A 9,178-nucleotide genomic window follows, 5' to 3' on the forward strand; every position below is an offset into this window, starting at 1 on the left:
AGTGGGTAACCCGCCCTTACCATCTGTCCTACTGGCCAATGTGCAATCACTGGAGAATAAACTGGATGAGCTCAGTCTTACCAACAGGACATTAAAATCTGTAATATCTTATGTTTCACCGAGTCGTGGCTGAACGAAGACATGGATAATATACAGTTGGCTGGGTTTCCGTGCATCGGCAAGTCAGAATAGCTACCTCTGGTAAGACGAGGGGTGGTGGTCTGTGTTATTTGTCAATAACAGCTGGTGCGCAATCTCCAATATTAAGGAAGTCTAGAGGTTTTGCTCACCTGAGGTAGAGTACCTCATGATAAGCTGTAGACCACACTATCTACCAAGATCATTTTCATCTATATTTTTCGTAGCTGTCTATTTACCACCCCAAACCGACGCTGGCACTAAGACCGCACTCAACAAGCTGTATAAGGCCATAAGCAAACAAGAAAATGCTCATCCAGAAGCAGCGCTCCTAGTAGCCTGGGCCTTTAATGCATGCAACCTAATTTCTACCAGCCTGTCATATGTGCAACTGTAGGAAAAATAACTCTAGACCACCTTTACTCCACACACAGAGACACGTACAAAGCTCTCCCTCGCCCTCCATTTGGCGAATCTGACCATAATTCTATTCTCCTGATTCCTGCTTACAAGCAAAAACTAAAGCAGGAAGTACCAGTGACTCACTCAATATCGAAGTGGTCAGATGAAGCGGATTACTTTATGCTGGAATAGTATAAAGTAATCCTTCTTCCCCCACCCCCCATAAAAAAAAAGAAAAAGAAAAAAAGTGGTTGTCCCACTGGCTATCATAAGTTCAATGCACCAATTTGTAAGTCGCTCTGGATAAGAGCGTCTGCTAAATGATGTAAATGTAAATGTAATGCTAAACTACAGGACTGTTTTGCTAGCACAGACTGGAATATGTTCCAGGATTCATCCGATGGCATTGAGGAGTATACTAACCTCAGTCACCGGCTTCATCAATAAGTGCATCGATGACGTCATCCCCACAGTGACCGTACGTACTGTACGTGCATACACCAACCAGAAGCCATGGATTACAGGCAACATCTGCACCGAGCTAAAGGCTAGAGACTTTCAAGGAGTGGGACACTAATCCGGACGCTTGTAAGAAATCCTGCTATGCCCTCAGATGAACCATCAAAAAGGCAAAGTGTCAATACAGGACTAAGATTGAATCCTACTACACCAGCTCTGATGCTCGTCGGATGTGGCAGGGCTTGCAAACTATTACGGACTACAAAGGGAAACTCAGCCGCAAGCTGCCCAGTGACTGGAGCCTACCAGACGGGCTAAATGCCTTTTATGCTCGCTTCGAGGCAAGCAAAACTGAAGCATGCATAAGAGCACCTGCTCTTCCGGACGACTGTGTGATCACACCCTCTGTAGCCGATGTGAGAAAGACCTTTTAAACAGGTCAACATTCATTTACATTTACATTTTAGTCATTTAGCAGACACTCTTATCCAGAGCGACTTACAGTTAGTGAGTGCATACATTTTTATTTTTTATATTATTTCATACTGGCCCCCCGTGGGAATCGAACCCACAACCCTGGCGTTGCAAACGCCATGCTCTACCAACTGAGCTACATCCCTGCTGGCCATTCCCTCCCCTACCCTGGACGATGGGTCTCCCGGTCACGGCCTGCTACGACAGAGCCTGGACCGCGGGGCCAGACGGATTACCAGGACGTGTACTCAGATTATGTGCAGACCAACTGGGAAGTGTCTTCACTGACATTTTCAACCTCTCCCTGACCGAGTCTGTAATACCTATGTTTCAAGCAGACCACCACAGTCCCTGTGCCCAAGAATGCGAAGGTAACCTGCCTCAATGACTACCACCCTGTAGCACTCACGTCGGTAGTAATGAAGTACTTTGAAAGGTTGGTCATAGCTCACATCAACACCATCATCCCGGAAACCCTAGACACACTCCAATTCGCATACCGCCCTAACAGATCCAGAGATGCACTCTACACTGCCCTGTCCCACCTGGACAAAAGGAACACCTATTTGAGAATGCTGTTCATTGACTACAGCTCAGCGTTCAACACCATAGTGCCCACAAAGCTCATCACTAAGCTAAAGACCCTGGGACTAAACACCTCCCTCTGCAACTAGATCCTGGACTTCTTGACGGGCCGCCCCCAGGTGGTAAGGGTAGGCAACAACACATCTGCCACGCTGATCCTCAACACCGGGGCCCCTCAGGGGTGCGTGCTTAGTCACCTTCTGTACTCCCTGTTCACCCACGACTGCGTGGCCAAGCATGACTCCAACACCATCATTAAGTTTGCTGACGACACTACAATGGTAGGCCTGATCACAGACAATGATGAGACAGCCTATAGGGAGGAAGTTAGAGACCTGGCAGTGTGGTGCCAGGACAACAACCTCTCCCTCAATGTGTGCAAGACAAAGGAGATGATCGTGGACTCAAGAAAAGGCGGGCCGAACAGGCCCCCATTAACATCAACGGGGATGTAGTGGAGCGGGTTGAGAGTTTCAAGTTACTTGGTGTCCACATTCCCAACAAACTATCATGGTCCAAACACACCAAGACAGTCGTGAAGAGGGCACAACAACACCTTTTCCCCCTCAGGAGACTGACAAGATTTGGCATGGGTCCCCAGATCCTCAAAAAGTTATACAGCTGCACCATCGAAAAAAAAAATGGTCTGTAACAGTGAAACGGGCTTCTTCGATCTGAATTAATGAGGAAGCGGACAAACACCTAAATTCAAACTATTGTTAGAAAATAATTTGAAATTAACAAATTGAAACATAGCCTATAGATAAATAGCAGGCAGCGTGTGTTAACTGTCCTGTTGCGTAACAATCACATTTTGGAACAGTGAGTGCATTCACATGCATAAAACAACTCACGCTGGGGTGACCGTTAGAGATATTTGGAACCCACATGTGAAAAGGTTAAGGGTTTGTAAGTAAGCATTTCACGGTAAGTTCGTTGCAATTTGCCCATGCCCCCCCTCAAAAGTTTTTGAAAGCCAAGTTAACAAACAGATCACCGGCCATTTTGAATCCCACCGTACCTTCTCCGCTATGCAATCCGGTTTCCGAGCTGGTCATGGATGCACTTCAGCCACGCTCAAGGTCCTAAACGATATTATAACCGCGATCGATAATAGACAGTACTGTGCAGCCGTCTTCATCGACCTGGCCAAGGCTTTCGACTCTGTCAACCACCGCATTCTTATTGGCAGACTAAATAGCCTTGGTTTCTCAAATGACTGCCTCGCCTGGTTCACCAACTACTTCTCAGATAGAGTTCAATGTGCCAAATCGGAGGGCCTGTTGTCTGGACCTATGGCAGTCTCTATGGGGGTGCCACAGGGTTCAATTCTTGGGCCGACTCTTTTCTCTGTGGATATCAATGATGTCGCTCTTGCTGCTGGTAACTCTCAGATCCACCATTTTGTATACATCTGGCCCTTCATTGGACACTGTGTTAACAAACCTCCAAACGAGCTTCAATGCCATACAACACTCCTTCCGTAGCCTCCAACTGCTCTTAAACACTAGTAAAACTAAATGCATGCTCTTCAATCGAACGCTGCTGGCACCCGCCCACCCGACTAGAATCACTACTCTCGACGGGTCTGACCTAGAGTATGTGGACAACTACAAATACCTAGGTGTCTGGTTAGACTGTAAACTCTCCTTCCAGACTCACATTAAGAATCTCCAATCCAAAGTTAAATCTAGAATCGGCTTCCTATTTTGCAACAAAGCCTCCTTCACTCATGCTGCCAAACATGCCCTCGTAAAACTGACTATCCTACCGATCCTTGACTTCGGCGATGTCATTTACAAAATAGCCTCCAACACCCTACTCAGCAAATTGGATGTAGTCTATCACAGTGCCATCCGTTTTGTCACCAAAGCCCCATATACTACCCACCACTGTGACCTGTACGCTCTTGTTGGCTGGTCCTCACTACATATTAGTCGCCAAACCCACTGGCTCCAGGCCACCTATAAATCACTGCTAGGCAAATCCCCGCCTTATCTTAGCTCATTGGTCACCATAGCAACACCCACCCGTAGTATGAGCTCCAGCAGGTATATCTCACTGGTCATCCCCAATGCCAACACTTCCTTTCGCCGCCATTCCTTCCAGTTCTCTGCTGCCAATGACTGGAACGAATTGCAAAAATCTCTGAAGCTGGAGACTCTTATCTCCCTCACTAACTTTAAGCATCAGTTGTCAGAGCACCTTACCGATCACTGCACCTGTACACAGCCCATCTGTAATTAGCCCACCCAACTACCTCATCCCTATATTGTAATTTATTTAGCTCATTTGCACCCCAGTATCTCTATTTGCACATCATCTCTTGCACATCTATCATTCCAGTGTTAATACTAATTGTAATTATTTTGCACTATAGCCTATTTATTGCCTTACCTCCATAACTTGCTACATTTGCACACACTGTATATATTTTCTGTTGTATTTTTGAATTTATGTTTTGTTTTACCCCATATGCAACTCTGTGTTGTTGTTTTTATCGCACTGCTTTGCTTTATCTTGGTCAGGTCACAGTTGTAAATGAGAACTTGTTCTCAACTGGCTTACCTGGTTAAATAAAGGTGAAATAAAATGTTTTTTAAAAAAAATAGCATTTCACGGTAAGTTGTATCGGCGCATGCGACAAATACAATTTCATTTTTTATTTAATTAGGGTAAAACTAGGCCCTCAAAATAAGGCATGAAATACATATGGTATTGTGTTAATTTCTTTTTTAAATTACATATTCGATAGGAGTTCACTTGGTGAACTCCATAGGACTGAAAAATTGAGGAAAGCAGCAACCATTTCTTGGTCACTAACAAATACAGTCATGGGTGGTAACTCTACAATATACTCAAAAGGCAAGGCACTATATGGGTCCACAGACTCAATACTTTCAGTGTTGATTTAACACTCAGTGTAAAAAAAAAAAACACTGGAGAATTTGCTGTGTAGGCTTTTCTTAATCACTCACAAGATGCATGTAGGTCCTGCATTTACATTTTAGTCATTTAGCAGACGCTCTTATTCAGAGCGACTTACAGTTAGTGAGTGCATACATTTTCATACTGGCCCCCTGTGGGAAACGAACCCACAACCCTGGCGTTGCAAGCGCCATGCTCTACCAACTGAGCTACAGGGGACTGCATGAAGGCAAACTTCTTTAATGTAAACCAAATCGGACAGGAGCCCGCAAATAGGCCTACACATTTTCAGAGAAAGCATAGTAGTCTACTTACCATTAGCCTTGATACAAGTTTTTTTGGGGGGAATGCAATGGTCCCAATGAAGCCCCAGAGCCCGTTGTGAGGCCACCCTCTGTCCTGTGGCCCTGACCAGTGCTGAAGAGCTGCACAAAGAGCCAGCAGCCCGAACCAGCTGTAAAGGCACAACGAATCACTGAAACAGAGCAGAAGCCATTTCAGTGTGGAAATGCTTTTTACACTGGAAAAACATTTTCAATCCTGGCAGGATCATTCCTAGAGTTTTTGTATTACCAATAGGCTACAAACACATGCACACTCTTCAAAGTGCTGTAGCCTGACAGTACATGGTTTAACGTGAGGTAAGAGTTCAGAGAGGGGAGGTAGAACAACATTGTTTTCGGTGTCGGAACACTTGACGTCCTATTGACGATTAACTACATTATTGTCACCATTCTTGAATAATAGTTGTATAGCCTATTGCAAGTTGAAGGGTAGGCTAGCTAGTGGATGGCTGTGAGACAGGATAGCCAAGGAAGACACAACTCCTTGTTCTTTGATGGATTTAAAATATGTGCAAATATTTCCTCTGATGTCTCCATAGCCAAATGTAGGATATGCAACCTTTATAGCCTATCATAATATAGCCTTATGTGCCATGGTGTGTAAATAACAGTGTTGTTATGCTTATCCGTCAACAGTGTGGCTATGCCAGACATCACATAGTAGACAAATACAGTGACTAAACGTGGTACCCTGTTAGCAGCTAACCAGCCATTTTACCTAATTTGACGATAGCAGATGGTGCTGAAATGCTCCTTTGGGTCCTATCATCTGTGAGATTTGACGAATACATGCGCCGGCATAATAACTCCCATCTGAGAAAAATCCACAGCTCTCGCAACGCCTGACTTTAAAGGTTTGAAATTAGAGGAAGCTTGGAGTGGCAAATTCGGTAAATGTAGGCAATACTCAGGCATAGAGAACGGCTGGGCTGGATTTCGGTAGATAAGTTCGATATTTTTGCCATTCCATACTTACAGCAATAAGGATTGCCGGAGAAAGTGTGCAAATGGGTCTTTGGCGAGGCGGAGCGCGTTTGGTATTGCTCCCTGTATTGCTCCCTACTGCAGAGATGGAAATGGTTCCTACTGTCTGCTCTCGAGGTCACATCAGCTCCAGAGCTTTGATGTGAAGAGACATCTTACCAGGTTTCACCCTACCTATATTGCAGAGTCAAGAGAAGCGCATTATGGGTCTCCCCCCTCAATGCAATTGTTTAAAGGCTTCTGTAGGAATGTGAGAATTGACCGTTTATAGATTCTGGAAGACATGGGTCTCTCTCTCTCTCTCTCTCTCTCTCTCTCTCTCTCTCTCTCTCTCTCTCTCTCTCTCTCTCTCTCTCTGTGTGTGTGTGTGTATTATAGAATACTATCTGTCCAGACTACCCATCCTACTCACTAATTTCTGTAATCACTAAAAAAGTCAGGTGTAGCTTTAGCTTTCTCACTGGCCATTTTGCATCATTGTTTTAATTAAGTGGGTTGAGTGGGAAATGCATAAATAAGTAACACAAATTAATGTTAAATTATTTCCCCTCCATGTAGCCATGTGTCATGTCAGTATTTCTCTCTATCTCCTTAGCCATCCAGAGGGACAAGGGTCCAATAAAGGAAAAGTGTGTTGGATCATACCAATGACAGGAATATCTGTCAGATAATGGTTTGGTTGACCCTACACTGGGATTACCTTTTCTGTTCCTTCCAGTATGTAATGCAGGTGCAACGGACACCACACTCATGTAACCCTACCTACCTGAAGAGTTGCATTGGATATCTAAGGCTAGGTTGGGTGGAAGCGCCCGAGATATTTAATTATTAACCTTCAAGGTTTCCCCATGAAAATACAAAATCCTTTGTGTTTGATAGTGACGACCATGGGGACACTTTTTCTGCTTATGGTGGTATTATATGGTACAATGAATTCACAGCAATCGGAAACATCTGGCCTAAAACAAGATTACAGACTTCTAGGACGACCACTGTACAAATTGGATATCAACTGGCCCAAATATCCCGAGCTTTTCAGCTGCGAGGTATTTGGAGTGGCTGTCAACCAGTATGCTGGTGTGGTATATGTTGCACAGAGAGGTGAGACAGTGCCAAAGGTGCTGGTGTTCACCACAGACGGAGAGTTCCTACAGGCCTGGAACATGAGCAGCCTGGAGATGCCCCATGGGGTCTTTTTGGCCGACGCCTCCACCAACCCCACCGTGTGGGTCACGGACGTAGGAAACGGCCCGTATGGTCACTCCATTAAGCAGTACTCTCCCTCGGGCAAGCTGCTCCAGGTGCTGGCTCAATGGGGGAAGCCAGCTCTGGGGTCAACCCTCTCCAGTTTGACCAGCCCGCTGAGGTCTTTGTCCACAGCTCTGGGGAGATCCAAAGACCTGGAGGTGCAATGGATGCACAGAGAGAAGGGCCAGGGCCTTGCACAGTTCTACATCCCCCATAGTGTGGGTGTAGATAACTATCAAAGGGTGTGGGTTGCTGACAGAGGAAACAAGCGAATCCAGGTGTTTAATTATGTGACTGGAGACTGGCTTGGAACATGGGGAAGCTGTTTCAATGAGGACGCACCCTACTCTGTCAGGTTGACACCAGACCAGAAGTACTTTGTGGTTGTGCAGCTGAACACCAATCAGATCTCCCTGCTGGAGGCTCCACCTGTGGGTGTGATTGGTCAGTGTCATCCAATTGGCTGAAGACGTCAAGCCCCACCTAGTGGACCTGAAGACGGGGGCTCTGTATGTGGCCGAGATTGGTGCCCAGCAGGCTCAGAATTTTACCCCATTCAGCCTGGGTACTGGCTTCCTGTAGGATGGTTGATGCACTATATTATAGGCCGTGTTCCAGGCGGACTACATTGCAGACACATGCCAGATCTCAGAACACCTGGATTGGTGTTTAACATATCGGTTAACCAAATCATATGATAGAGCAATCTGATGCCTGACTGTTCAGTCAATGACATGGGCACAGAACCATTGGCTGATGCAATACAACGTCTGCAATGTAGTTGGCCAGAAACACATTTACATTACATTTTAGTCATTTAGCAGACACTCTTATCCAGAGCGACTTACAGTTAGTGAATACATTTTTTTTTTATACTGGACCCCGTGGGAATCAAACCCACAACCCTGGTGTTGCAAACGCCATGCTCTATCAACTGAGCTACATCCCTGCCGGCCATTCCCTCCCCTACCCTGGACGACGCTGGGCCAATTGTGCGCCGCCCATGAGTCTCCCGGTCGCGGCCGGCTGCGACAGAGCCTGGATTCGAACCAGGATCTCTAGTGGCACAGTTAGCACTGCGATGCAGTGCCTTAGACCACTGCGCCACTCAGGAGTACACTCAGGAGTACAACGACCATAATCATTCGGTAAGAGGTTAACGTGTATATTTAAGTAGATTCAAATGAGCCAGGCAAAGCACTTATTGGACAAATCAAAGATGCCATTTTCTACCTATACTGCTCATTTGAATAATTATTTACCCCAGGCTCACTAAGGCATAAAGTCCTGTGTATGAAACGTGCTACGCCAATCAGGAACTCTTAACCAGCTCTGTATTTACTGTTTAGTTCTTATGGAGGTATAGAAAAGTATTGCATGTCCAACTAACCAATCTCACTGGTCATTTACTTTAGTGGCTTGATGTTAAACCTCATGATACTAACTGTAAGTCGCTCTGGATAAGAGCGTCTGCTAAATTACTAAAATGTAAATGAATATGTAATCTAAGCCAATGTTAGGCTTTGGCTTAAGGCGTCTGCATACATAGATTTGGTTTGCTCCTAGCAGAACTCGGCTAGGCGAAGCGAACGCCTGCGCTCACATACACCCCAAAG

General features: G+C 45.5%; 1 pseudogene; it reads left to right on the top strand.

The window, feature by feature from the left end:
- The first annotated feature begins 7,162 nt into the window (after positions 1-7,162).
- Positions 7,163-8,153, top strand: LOC121583519 (annotated as a pseudogene).
- The last annotated feature ends 1,025 nt before the right edge of the window (positions 8,154-9,178 follow it).

The sequence above is a fragment of the Coregonus clupeaformis genome, chromosome 1 (assembly GCF_020615455.1).
Source record: "Coregonus clupeaformis isolate EN_2021a chromosome 1, ASM2061545v1, whole genome shotgun sequence".
Classification (NCBI taxonomy): Eukaryota; Metazoa; Chordata; class Actinopteri; order Salmoniformes; family Salmonidae; genus Coregonus; species Coregonus clupeaformis.